General features: G+C 42.3%; 1 protein-coding gene across 5 annotated transcripts in view; it reads left to right on the top strand.

Moving 5' to 3' along the window:
* CTNND2 (catenin delta 2) overlaps positions 1-14,710 on the top strand; it is a 1,155,395-nt gene that overhangs the window by 75,170 nt on the left and 1,065,515 nt on the right. The gene's annotated exons all lie outside the window — the stretch shown is intronic.

The raw sequence follows: 14,710 nt of genomic DNA, 5'->3' as shown, positions 1-14,710 counted from the left end.
ATTGCTTATCTCACCATTTTGAGACTTTTCACATTAGGTTTATTGCAGTTACAGAACCTGATTTTTTTCCCCTTTCCTTGTACAAGTCCTCACAAGAAAGAAAATAAGAGAAATAATAGTGTATCAGCTACGTGGAAATGACTCGGGGATTGATCCCGTGTTCTATAGATGAAGCAGTGTAATAGGCATTAACTTAAATCAAGAACAGCAAAGGAAAGACAACGTACCTACATCACCCGTAATCTGGAATGAAGAAGCAAAGATGAATAGGACCAATGTCGTCCTTGCCTTCTGCCATCCGCTGAAGTAATCCTTCACTTGCTCCTATTGTATATCATCTTGCCCATAATAGTTCCCTGTTAAAGGAAAAAGATGAATTCCTTTGGTGGTGATAGCAATTTGATAGCAGTGTGAATTAGGTAAACTTCTTTTGCTCTGTGTTCAGCCGGGATCCTCAACTTTCCCTATTTTCTAGATGTTGGAAAATATTTTTATAGCCACTTCCATCTTCACAGCAGTGCATACTCTTGCCTTTGATGTTCAGGGTGTGTACATTCCTACTGGCACTTAAAATGATTTTCATCATAAATGTAAATCTAGCTGTTTCTCATTAGAATATTCATATTTGTTTTAAGAATTGAGAGCTAGATCCAGTTAAAGGAACTGCGGCCACATCCAACTGAAATAAAAAATAAAATATCAGAACACCTAAAGTGCAATTTGGGTGGAATTTAGGTCCTTGAGGGCTTGTTTGCATTTTGGCAGTAGTATGTCATAACTCCCTAGATAGTCAGGTACTTGTTTTCAGGATTTCTCATTGGCTAACTCAAATGTCCATCCCCTCTCCGTGAACTTGGAGATGCATGTTTGTTTCCTGTCAGGCAGAGGAAGGAGTTGAACCTGAGTCTCTGGCTTCCAGGAAGAGGGGTATTATATGTAAGGGCTCTCTTTTCTGTTTAAAAAAAGTGATAGATTCTACTGTAGTTTGTGAGAAGCCTAATACTTTTGGTTTCTATTGGGTGTGCTTTGAGAAGACCACCACCTGGAGTTATTCAGGATTCTTGAGGAACACAATTTTTGTTTTAGGTGTTTAAGTTTCGCTTGAGTCCTTTGTTAGACTTCCGCATCCTTTTTCTATGTGAATAATGGTTTGTGCTAGAATTGTCTACCCACAGCCCACAGGGCTTGTTGTTCAATGCCTAAGTTCAGTGATGGGGGTTCTGCTCTCGCTATGCCTCAGCCAGGAGCTTTGCCCATGCTGGAGCCAGGTGCTGTGAACCTTTGCCTGATTATCACTGCAACTGAGTTGTGGCCAGAAGGAGCAGCAACTGGCACACTTCAGACCTAAGTTGGGTCATTCTGTCCTGCTGCTGGAAAATGTTGCCAGCTACTGGCAAAACTAATAAGTTATTCTACAGATGAAAAGGAATTTTCTTGCAAGACTTTGCTCTATAGTTAATAGCAGGGAGGCAGCAGGCAGGTTTAATATCCAAAATAATCAGAAATACTTTGCTTACTCAGTTTCCTGTCATAGCTGGAAAGCATAATTTAATCCATAGCTAATCACCAAGTTTGGAGCAGATGAATAAAATCAAAGTGAAATAATGCAACTGAAAATGCATTGCTTGGTGAAAGCTAAAGAACAAATTAGAATTTTCAGACTTGAATATGTAAAAATAAATACCTAACTCTGTATGTAGGCATTTAAATATTTAGGTCACAAGAGTGGTACAATTTTTTATTAGAGGTATTGAGTCCTCAGCTCCTATTGAAATCAGTTGCAGCTGCAGGTGTTCAATACCTTGAAATCAAGCCACATACTTAGATGACTAAATATGGATTTACAAGACTGAATTAAGGCATCAGGCTTTTGAAAAATCCTAGCTAAAGGTAATACTGATTTGAAAATATATATTATGTTCATTGCATAGCTGTAGGCATGTTCACAGCAAGGGTAATCTTCAAAATCAGGCCAAGTTCCACTTCTCTCAGGTTCATTAGCTATACAAAATGCTTCTTACAAGATATTTGTTATCTCATGTTCAAATTCCTGTTTCCCTATCTATTTTAGATTCCTCTGATGTAACTAGTAACTATATTTGGATTCCAGTCTCCATAGCTATGCACTTTTAGAGAAGATCAACAATAACACTTTTTTTTTTAAAAAAGCAGATTTTGATGAAGTTATGTGTAGTTAAGTTAATTTACTTTGCAGAGAGGCAAAGTATAGTCTAAACCAAGCATAGGCTAGTCTTCTATAAGCTGTTTTATTTTTGTTTGTTGTGCTGACTTTACCACTGATAAGTATAGCAGTCATGGAAGGAATGTAATACAGTCATTCACTGAATGCCATAATTTAATTAACTGTTAATCAAAAATTACTTCTCTAACAATGCTGTAGTTTCTTTTTATGTTCTTAATATTGTATTTTCTTGTCCAACACTGTGGGCAGAGGAGATGCAAATGCAGGATATCTAAGCTAGGAAGTGGCTGTTTCATTATAAGTGGGGTGGGGGAAAGAAGGAAATACTTCGTCTGTAGGATTTCCTCACTTTTCTCAAGCTGCTTCACAAGGGTATTGCAACAATTTGGAACAGGAGTAGGTGGGAAAGGGCATATACTTTCTTTCCTATGCAGCTCATTCCCACTGGCCCAGAATTTTTTCTTAGAGGATGGGTATATTCCATTTCTTACCAATATCCTCCAAAGCAGTGATTCTCAACCAGGGTACCACAGCATTCTTGGGTGCCTTGATGTCCTTTCAGGGATGTCACAGGGTGCCACAAAGTGTTAGCACTGTTAGGTGTACAGACACAATTCACAAGATAAACCTAATGATTTCAAATAAGAATCCATGGCATTAAAGAAATTCTGAACTATTGTGGTATTTGAGTTCTTTGCAACAGAAAAGTGAAAAAATGAGTGAAAACTAACAGCTAGCATTTTTCTGATCAGTGCTTTGAGTCTAAAAATGTTGAGAACCACTGTTGCTGAGATTCTGGATTCAGTGGCTAGCTTAAGAGCCTCTGGTCCCCATCAGGATTGAGTCCGAGTATATGCACATATATATTTAATTATCCTTCAAGTCACATATTCTGGAGACCAGGACCTCAATATACATAATAATTTGGAGAAAAGATAAACCTCACTTGTTCTCTTTCTCTTGCTTCCTTTTCATTCATTAAAATCTTTTTACACAGGAAGAGATAAACTCAGATTTGCTCCCCTATGTGACAGTAGCAGATATGGCATGATCTGCCCTCCATTGATAAGTAGTTATTACAGTTGCCTGTTTGGAGGCAAGTGTTAACAATGCAAAAGTAGTAAAATATTGAAAGTGTAAATAGCACAGCCTTTTCAGTGAAAAACAAGTACCTTAATTAAACTATAGAGCCTTGGCATGTGCCAGCATGACATGTCCATCGAAGTCAGCATCACCTTGTACAAATATAGACTCTGAATGTGGCTGTGATGCTTCAGTATAGCAGGTTGGCTTGTGAAAACATTTGCACAAAACTGGGAACATATGTGATGGGCTAGCTGGCAGTGACCTAGCCCAGGGGTTTTGAAAGGGCAAAAGATGATTGGAGGACTTGGGATTCCCTTTCCTCACCAATCTGGTAATGATTTGGCCCAGGGGTTTTGAAGGGGTAAAAGATGTTTGAAGGACCCTTTCCGCACCAATCAGGCCCCAGAGACTCACCCCCTGTGTCCTGATTGGCTCCTTGGGTCACCTGGATAAAAGGGGCAGTGTGGTCTGCCTCAGGGGAGAGACCAGCGAGGGACAACAAGGAAGGAGCTTCACAGAGCTGGCAAGAGCTGAGCCAGTGGGACAGGAGCAGTGCCCTAGAAGAGCCTGAAAGAGCAGGACCTGCAGGCAGCAGTGGGACCCTCAGCAGCACAGTGTGTGGCCAGCAGGAGAGGCTCCCTACTGGGCTCCAGGACACCCTTTGAGAGGCTGCAGCCAGCAGGAGAGGCTCCCCCCGCTCCAGGAAGGATCTGAGCAGTGACCTCGGGAGTTCCAAGGTCTGCTTCCAGCTCCTGCAATCAGAGGCCAGGCAGCTTGACGTGAGGCCGAGGCTCCAGGAAGGTCAAGACCCCTAGCAGGCTGGAGCAGTGCCACCAGTGGTGGCTGTGTGGCAGCATACCTGCCTACCACATGGGAGATCTGGGTTGACGTCCCTGCTGAGGTGACTTGAGGTGAGTGAGATAACAAGAAGCAAATCTTCTTGCAGTGGAAAGGGGCCATTGTGTTTTCCTCCCTTTCTCCCCCTCCAGGTACCAAGGCCCTATATTTCCTTGTTATTTGATATTTTGCGTTTTGTGCCTTTTTATATTTCACCAACCTGTATTTTGTTCTGCTGTTTGTTTTACATTCTGTTAACCCTGTTTTTTGTCAGTGATTGTAAGTGTCTAACCTTTGTTGAATCCTGCCCCCTTGGGGCATTGTAGTGTCCACTATACCCTCTGATTTATGCCTGTTATGTTCCCAGTATTAAAAGGTATATGGTTAAGTCCCCATTGGTGGTCTGGCTCTGCTCTATAGGGGGAGGAGAGTCCCTACACCTCCCACAGCGCTTGCGCACCTGCTTTGATCCCTTCAATTGGAGAGGGGGTACGCTCTTGGAGTACTGCCCGGGTTACACATACAAAGAACATAACCTATCCTTGAATACATTCTTCAGCAGTTTGTTGTGCTGCTTATAGTGTGTGTATTTAGTAAATATCCCATACAATCTTCTCATCTCTTCAGTAGCACAGTACTTTTATCTCTTTCTGGCTGCTCAGCCATCTCTGGGGGAAATAATTTTCTAGCTTCCTTGAGCTTTGTATCCAATTTACTTAGATTGTGGGTATAAACTTCCTAGAATGCAAAGAACTACTACCACCACTGCAAACCTCACTGCTTTCCAATTTCAAGGTATACTTCTTGCACCTTGACTTTACTAATAAAAGCACATAGCACATCAGAGAGAAATAGTTTGTTCTAAAATTCATGGACAGTTTCCCCACTGGCAAGAAAGAGGGGAAAAAGAGAGAACCAGGTGTCACAGAGTAGTCACATTTCTTGATGTTAAGATAAATGTTACGTGCATGGTATAAAAACCTGAATAGAATAGAAATAAGGCAGTGACTCACATTTATTGATCTGAGGTTCAGCAGCTCATCAGTAGTGTTACACTGGGGCATGGAAGTGTTGTATATGAAAAGTTGTTACCATATACATGATTTTATGTTGTTTGTATGGCAAAAGTGGATGAAAATTGAAGAGGTAAACAGGATCACAATAGTATTGGTGTATTGTTTTTCTGGTGAGGTATTTGGGTACAGATATATTATGGGAAGACATGTTTTCTTGGAGGAGCCTTCCCAGCTCTGAGCTGATCCCAGGCCCCCAGCCTTCCCCAGAGAAGGCAACACTGGGGAGCTCATTAGAATAGGCTGGCATGGAGCCAGCTGGCTGTTCTCAGGGGGTCTGGCTCTCTCCAACTACCCACAATTCACTAACACATGAGAGAGTCTTTATCAGATGTATTTCTTTTATTTCACTTTAAATAAGAATGCTTTGAATAACCTTTACATAAAAACATTTTACATAACCTTAAAGAACTTGAAGGAAACCAAAGAAGCCTGTAGAGGGAAGCCACAGCACCCATGCTTCTCTACCTCCCAGCTCTCTGCTGCTCCAAGACTCTATATTTTTTTATAGTGGGAATGTTTCTCTAAGGATTCACTGATGGACTAGTGATTCATTCTGGGAATATAACAATGCAAAACTGTAACACATATTTGTTTTATTTATTTAAAACATATCTGTTTTATTTTTTAATTACTTAATTCCTGATGCTTTTTGAATGAGCTTATATAACATTTATCTATTTAATTTAATGCATATGTCCATTTATGGACTGAAGCTACTAACACTATGGTTAAGATCAGTATCTTAGTTTCTCTTTTTCCCAGGACAAAAAGACCTATATTATATCTGAAAATCATCATGTTCTTTTGGTATCAGGATGAAAATTTGTCTGCAATATCTGAGGCTGATCAGAAATCATGGGGGTTTTGTTCCTCTCTTCATGAGAAAAAGGATGTGTTCTGTTAACTTCATGTAACCAACCTAAGGTAAAAACTTAATGAAAACAAGGCAGCTTGTAGGTTAGGAGGTCTAACCCCAGCACTCTTTCCTGCCCAGGGCAGGGGGTCGGACTCGATGATCTGTTTAGGTCCCTTCCGACCCTAGCATCTATGAATCTAGCCTAGTTCTTTTATACAGGATACACCTATGAAAAAGATAGCAAAAATATGTTGCAGCTTACAACTTGCTGAACTGTATGAAGGAAAATAAGGAAATATTTGTACAGTCATAGATTGACCACAGATATCTTTTTTAAGTGCCAAACAAGATTTACATGTTTGTTTTCCTATATTATTTGAAGGTGTCAGTAAAACAGTTAACCATGTAAAAGACTCCAACGTAAAGTAAAACACAAGGTTGGATTAATTATTTACAAGCTGGTAATTGATAAAAGAAAATTTAATTAGCACTCTACCCTGGTCAAATTTGTTGTGAATTAAGACGACCTATATATATCCTGAGACATTGTACGGTCAACAAACAACTGAATCCGGACTCAAAAGGAAAATATCACTTCCCGTGTATTTGGGGAAATCAAATATGCAACACATCATCCCTATGGATTACATTAATCATAAATGAATGAACTGAGGTAAACCAGTTTTGAGATCTTGTATTAATATTTTTGCATAATAATGCATGACTGCTACTGTACTCCTTTAAAACATGATACTAAATTCAGCAGGAAGGATTGATGCAAAAATATATATATTTGATTAATATTTGGGAAACCATTACACGCAAAATAGTAGAATCATAGAAAATTAGGATTGTAAGGTACCTTAGGGCTAGGGACAGACATCCAAAAAGCCAGACCCTGAACTGATTCAACCTTTGCAGGTTAGTCTAACCTGGCTAGGCTAAACTGGTTTGTAAAAAGACAAATTTGCTCTCTTGAATGAGATAATATGGGCACATACCTGAAATTGCTCAGGCCAGGAACCAGGGGGTGCTACAGCCAGCCCTCAGCTTCAGTAAAACTGTGCTGGGGGGTGTGGCCAGCCCAGGCTGAATTGGCCAGAGAGAAGTTTAATTCCCCTCCCTGTGCTACTGGCAGGGACCCACGCTGGGTCTGCTTGCACTCCCCCCTCATCGCAGCAGCAGGGGGGCAGGTGAGGCAGAGGGGGGCAGGGAGCAGAATTAGTTTCCTGTCTACCCCACTGGCAGCCAGGTGACTCCCTGCCCAGAATAGGCCTCCGGCTGTCCCCTCCCCGTCGCTGCAGCAGGAGGGGTAGAGCCCTTACTGGGGACAGCAGCCCCTGTCACACTGTGGGGGAGACCAAGCCACTTCCCAGTGAGGGGCTGCTCTGTGGGCTCAGGCTGTGTGTGGCAGTGCCAGGGTGTGGAGCAGGCCGGAGCCCTGCAAGCCTCTGCACTGCTGCCGTGCTCCACAGCCGCTCTGCCAGCCCCACGGTGCAGCCCTGCCAGGAAGCCATGATGGGCTCCTGCCCATCAGGCACTCACCTCTCGCCACTCCAAGTGCTGGGTGGGGGCAGGGCCGGCCCTTACCTCTTGTTCTGCAAGCCACTGAGAGGGCTTATTTAGTCCCCATTATTCCCCCTCCCCAAGCTTCAACTGTGGCCCAGCCAGGCAGACCCCACAGCCAGCAGCTAAATAAGCCCCTTCCTGCCAGAAGGGACTTGCTTCAAGCACAGAGGGGCCACTCCACCACAGCTGGGTCTACCCAGCCCAGCCACTGCTACTCTGTGCTCAGAGACAGCGGTTGAATAAGCCTCCTGTTGCTGGCAGACAGCTGTCTCCAAGCACAGGGCAGCAGCAGCCAGGCCAGGCAGACCCAGCTGGGCAGATGCAGCTGCAGTGCGAGTGGCCACTCTGTGCTTGGAGTAAGCCCACTCCCGGCAGAAAGGGGCTTATTCAGCTGCTGGCAGCTCACACTGCAGCCGAGCCTGCCTGGCCCAGCGGCTGCTACCCTGTCCTTGTTCAGTCATCTGCCACCACTGAAAACAGTCCATCTCCATCCTCTTTGGAACCACCCTTCAGGTACTTGAAGGCTGCTGTTACATCCTCTCTCAATCTTCTCTTCTCTAAACTAAATAGGCCCAGTTCCCTCAGCCTGTCCTCATAAGTCATGTGCCGCAGCCCCATAACCATTTTTGTTGCCCTCTGCTAGGCTCCAACTTGTACACATCCTTTCTGCAATAGAGAGCCTAAAACTGGAAACAGTGCTCCAGATATGGCCTTACCAGTGCTGAATAGAATGAAATAATCACTTCCCTTGATCTGCTGGCAACTAGTGTAACCAGTAACCAAGGTCCTTTTCTGCAGAGCTGCTGCTTAGCCAGTCAGTCCTTTACGTGTACCAGTATGGGATTTTTCCATTCTAAGTGTAAGATTTTCCACTTGTCTTTATTGAACTTCATGTGATTTCTTTTGGTCAAATCCTCTGATATGTTGAATTCTCTCTGAAACCTCGTCCCACCCTCCAGCATATCTACTACTCCCCATAGTTTGGTGTCATCTGCAAACTTGCTGAGGGTGCACTGTATCCCATCTTCCAGGTCACTGATGAAAATATTGTACAAAACTAGTCCTAGAACTGACCCCTGGGGCACTCCACTTGGGGCTGCTAACTATACATGAACCCATTGACTACTACCCTCTGAATCCAATGATCCAGCCAGTTTTCCATCCACCTTACAGTTCATTCATCCAGCCTGTACTTCCCTCGCTTGTGAGAATGTTGTGGGAGACTATATCAAAAGCCTTGCTAAAATCAAGGTATATCGTGTCCATTGCTCCACCCCCATCCGCAGAGCCGGTTATCTTATCACAAGGCAATCAGGTAGGTCAGGCATGAAGTTGTCCCCTTGGTGAATCCATGCTGACTCTTAATCACCTTCTCCATGTGCTTACAAATGGAGTCCTTGAGGACCTGCTTCATGGTTTTTCTGGGGACTGAGGTGAGGCTTAGTCTGTAGTTCCCTGGAACCTCTTCCTTCCCTTTCTTAAAGGTGGGCTGCATAGGGAAACAATTTGTGTAGTGTTCTAGAGAAAACTTTCTTCATTTATAATCTGTTAGAAATTGAATTACTAGCAAGATGTTGGAGAGTCTTTATCCAACAGATAGAAAACTTCTGTAACATTAAGTTATGTGAATTTCTTGCACTATGTTTGAGTTTGCAAAGTTTGTTTGGATTTTAAATGGGCCCCCTGTAATTTAAATTAATGATGTTATGATTTATGATGATCTCTAGCTGTTAGATTGGAGTTTTTTCATCTTTATATCAGTGTGTGTTGAAAGGAAGTAAGCATAACTTCCCACTTGCTGAAGTTACCTGCCAGAGCTCTCACAGCAGGACACAGGGGCAGAGCTGAGAGTAGAACTTGGTTCTCCTTGTCACCAACCCACATTTTCTGCTTAGGAGAAGCTTATGCACTGTCCTAGGGAGAGAAGGAACTAGCCCATTATTAACTTTCCCTCCCTCACTGTAGTCTTTTGACATTCTACATTTGTTTTTGACTCTGCCCTTCATCTACTGTATCTCTGATTTTGATTAGATTTTTTTTCTGTTCCCTCATGTTGTCAGTCTAAAGTAGAAGAAAACCCTAATCATAAATTTTTAATTTTGAATGATTTAAAAAAAAATTTACATGAGTTCTAACACTAGTTAAAATGTGTTGCCCATGCTTACAATGTAGGTCTATCATGCCAGTCACTCCTTCTACATTATCTTCTTTTGGAGATTCTGTAAATACTTTGGTGCTATGGATATGAGTAGAACCATTTTTTGACAGGAAGACTGAGCCAATGTGCTGCTGTGTGTCTTGTGGTTATGAGGGAGGTTGGGAAGGTGGCAGCTCCCCACCACTGCACTTGTCCCCAGGGACAGCATGGGGGGCATGTGCCCTCCAGATTTGTGCGCTGTGCTGTCCTCTTCCAGGTGTGGGGGCAGAGCCAGGTCTGTGCTTGGGGCAGGCGGGGATGGGGTGGGCAGTGGTGGCAGTGGGATCGGGGGCTACAGGGAATTTTGGGGTGGTCATAACACCAGCTGCACCCATGCATTTATCAGTGACAATATCAGCTACATTGGCCAAAAAAGCTGCTTGCCAATAATGTTATTTTTCCTTTTATCAGTGCCAATCTGATATGGACCGATATATCGGTGCACCTCTAAATTAATGCGATTATGTCTAAAGAATTGTAACTCTGAGGGCCCAGAGTAAAGATCTGGGATAAAGACCTAGGAATGATTGGAGCAGTAACTCTGGGCAGCTTTAAAAATGTGGTGGATCTCAAGCCTCTTTTGTGTGCGTCAACTCAGTAGAAGTTTGTCAGCAAGCCTCCCAGAGCAGGGCTCTGTGACATGCCAGGGGTGCCCATTTTATGCAATAGACTTAAAAGTTATTGTCCTCTGATGAAGAGATTACACTTCCAACGTGATGTTTGCATAAGGAACTAGGCACCCCCAAAACAGTAGCTCTGGGTATCCAGAATGTGGCCAATACTACCAAGATATGCACAGGCTCAGTATATATTCTCAGTTACTTCCCCTGGTGAAATTCTTGTGAAACATCCAGTAGAAACAGAAGCAGTGCTTCACCCATTGTTTTAAGGTGTCTCTGTCTCCATTCCTCTCATGAAGATCCTACTGTATTATTGTACAGGGCTGACTCTTTTCATAACTAGGAGAAACCTGTGCCCAAGTGTCAGTGTGGTCAGAAAAAAGCCCCTCTCTTTGTTAATGTATGTTCTCTCTGGCTCTGGTTTAAGTGGACATTATTTCAGTCCTTTGTGTTTTAAAAAAAAGATATCTGTTTATCTTCCAGGCAGAAAGAAGCTTAAGCTTCAAATAGCACTCCAGAGCTCAGACAGATTTGGAAGAATGAACTGGATTATATTCTGCCATCAATCAGTACTGTTCATGTACTGTCCAGTTGCTGAATTTTTATTACTGGTCACAATGTGCATTGGAAGATAGAACACAGGTTTGCTTTCCTACAAATTAGGCAGATTGTACAGCTGGCATTTAAAAGTCAACAGAGTAGACTTTTTTCTGTATCTGAAAACTGGAATTTTTTTTAAAAAACCTGTTCGCTTCCAAGTACCAACAAAACTGTGATATCTCAGACTGTGGTAGTGGTTCTTTAATGTATTTGTATTTGCGCATGTTTAACTTGTATAGTTATGGTTAATGGCAATTTAAATGGTAATCATCATCATTTGGAGACTTGCATCCTTGTACAGTGTAGAGTTAAAGCAAGGCATGTCAACTTCCATTACCCCTTGTGTGTCCGTAATTAGCAAGTATTTCTCATGTCTCTTTCTCATGTGTGTATGCATATGTGTGTGTGTTTCCTTTCTGGGTTGATCTGTATGAGATTCTCAATCTAACACTCAGTCTAATGGGAAACAAAATTTATTAAGGATCTAGAAAAATCCAAAATGAAAACCAGAACAAATAGCAGACTCTGCTAGATAGAACTCAAATCTAGTTTGTGAATAAAAGATACCTCTTTTCTGAAAATGATTTATCCTCTCTGACCCTCTTATTCAGACAGCCTGCTGCTTTCCAGGATCATTTCTTGTATTAGAGGTAATTGACAGGATGTATTGGAGTAATATCATGCCTTGTAGTTGACATTACATCAGTATTTCAATAGTACAATGTTTGATCAGATGAATTGGACCATACTCTCTATACCAAGAGAGCACTTTGTAAGAGTGATGTGCCTCCCTTTCCAGGAGATACCCTATGGGGCTGGACTGGGAAGTGGCTGTGGCAAGAAGGGGTTCCATGCTGTAGCCCAGCCTGAAGGGAAGTTGTACAGTATACAGTACAGCTGAGGTAAAGTGGCAGTGCTCCAGACTACAATGCTGAGCGCAACACCTTCTCCTAGCGTGCTTTTCACAGGCAGAAAGTATGTAAATCATGGAATTACAAGCTCTTGCCCATGGTTGAAGACATGATAATCCTGTCTCATTTTAGATTCAACAGGTATCACCATATTTGTGGTTAATAAGCAGTGCATCCCATAATATGCTTGATATAGCTTCCATTGAAGTCTAACATCAGTTATTTTAATCACACCAATTCAGTAAACCAAGCTGTTAATTGGCATCTTCTGTATACCTGTCTTATTAATGCCATACATACAAACAGAGATTTGATAGAGGCACTCCATAGTATCTACCTCTAGTAAAATAGTATAGTATGTTAGATGCATCTAGTTAATTACCATGTAAGTAAACCTGGACATCCCTGCCTGCCTCTTTAGTGGGTATAGGATGGCATTTTTTGCACATAAGGGGACCATACTGTAAACAGAAAAGTGTGCAAGAGCCTTATATAATTAAGTTGAATTAAATGTTAGTTTTCTTTTAGCCATAAACTTTTAATAACATTTCTTTTTAGCCACACAACTTAAAAATATTATCCATTGGTGGATAATACTTTTACTTGAATTTTGCTATTATCCGTGTAAGTAAGAAAATTAAGAAAAGTAAGAAATCAGCTATGAACTCAAGATATTTGCAAGAACTGTCAGGCTTAAGTGTTCCACTAATTATAATGTTATAGTGATTAGCATGTGTTTTTTTTCCAGTTTGCTTAAAATGTATTTCCAGTTATTTTATTTTTCGTATATAGAGGGGTGCTTAGTGTGTTTTTGTGAGATGATACAAAAGCTGTTCTAGGAGTAAAGTGAAGAATGAGAGGGTTTGGATTTTTTCCCCTTTAACTTCATAAAGATACCAGGAGTGTCTGACATATCAAGAATGTTAACACGTTCAGGAGAGGAGTTGAATATGATTGTGAGTGATAAAGTAGACTGACAGATCAAGCTAACATAAAAGTTTAAAAAAATGAGAAAATGAGAAGATCTTTACTTTTCAGCTCAGCTCAAAGCAACTTGTCAAATCAAAGTGGGAGGCAAAATATCTCAGGATTGCAAGTTTATTAAAAACTCCTTCCTTGAATTATATATGTATTTTAAATGCACAGCTCTCAATATGAAAATCAAAAAGAGCTAATAGATGACTTTCTATTGGGAACTGAAATTCCAGCTTCAGAAGAAAAATACATGACTGATAGAATAATCACTCCAGAAAAGAATTAGAAGTCTGTTTCAAAGTCCTATATGTTAACTGTGATGCTTCCTGGTTTAGGTGTCAGTTTTTCAGCAGAACTGCCTGTGTGAAGTGACCCCAGCTCTTGGTATCTTCCTAGTAGAGCTTTTGAAAACAATCAAGGTGTGAAGTTGTTGACTTAAAAGATTGGCATTTGTCAATTTGTCAACCCCTAAAGATAGTTTAGTGGTTCTCTTTACTATAGTTAAAGTAAGAAGTATCTATGGCATTTTAGACATCACCAGGCTTTCCCCTCCCTTCCTAAAGTGGTACTGGTCTTCAGAGGATGCTGTAAGTGCAGTTTTTCTCCTCCCACATTTGCATTATAGGTGCTGCAGTTCCCCCGTCTAACTTATGGTGCTTCACAGAAACTGCCATGAGTTAGATTGACCCTACTGACCCAACAGACATTTACTGTTGTGTCAGGGAGAATGGGGGATCGAGCTCCACTTTGGATCTGACCCAGCTGAGGAGGTGCTCATCTGCAGCTTCTGTCCCCTAGCCCTGCCCCCCACCTGTCCCTGCTTTCAGCTCCAGTACTGTCAGCACATTGGGGGTGGTAGGTGGGCAGGGTTTGACCAGTTTGCACTGGAGTGGGGGCAGGTGGATTGAAGCCCCCCAGATGTGGGGTGCTCTAATCCAGCTGCCCACCCCTCTAGTGTAAGCTGGACAAATTCCAGTCTGAGCTCCTTCTCCTCTCCCCCCCACCCTCCATCATGCAGCTAGCACCAGGGGTGGGGCTGGACTGCATCAGCCCAGCTGCCTGAACAGATGAAAGTTAATGAAGATGCTCTGCTTTGGAGTGCCTTCATCTGAACCCTCATATAATGAGGGTTAATTTGTTTTGTGATTGGGCATAAAGTGCTCTGCAGTCATGCATTTCAGTCAGGGCATAGCTGTAAAGTGCTTTTAAGGGGCCAATCATGCAAAAAATATAACTCGTGTCTGCACCTTATGTAATTTGTGCTATCAGGGCTGGAATCATTTAGTCTGTCTTCCCCTCTCACATCTTCTCCCTCCAATATGCTGCTGCACAGATGAGCATTTGGCAAAAAATTCTTTTTGTTTGATTTAGGGGACAGAGGAGAAAATTTAATAGATGGGTCTAAGGCTCATTAGCCCTTTGTTACTAGCCACAACTAAGATTAAGGAATGTTTCATTGCTGTCAGTGCTTGTTGTAGAATCTGTTTTGACCATGTTGTCACTTTTTGCTGCTTCCCTGTGCTGGGTTTCCCTCCCCAGAGAAAGGGTCCCAAGTGTCACGGTGGAACCCGAACGAACAGGCTGGGTTTAGCGGCGGTGGAGTTCTGAGTGACACGGAAGCTGGATGTCCCTTAATTGAATAGGTTTATTAACTTATGCTTGGTAGAGCGCAGGTACGGAGTCTTCAGTTACAGTTAACAACACACAACAGGGGGGACCTGTTGTCCCACGGGGTTCCCCGACAGGCCCTTGCTTTCTACTCCCGGTGCCGGAGCCCGGG

The sequence above is a fragment of the Gavialis gangeticus genome, unplaced genomic scaffold (assembly GCF_001723915.1).
Source record: "Gavialis gangeticus isolate Ggan-Ray unplaced genomic scaffold, GavGan_comp1, whole genome shotgun sequence".
Lineage (NCBI taxonomy): Eukaryota > Metazoa > Chordata > Crocodylia > Gavialidae > Gavialis > Gavialis gangeticus.
Note: the sequence above shows the minus strand (reverse complement) of the source record. Positions and strands in the feature narration are given on the sequence as shown.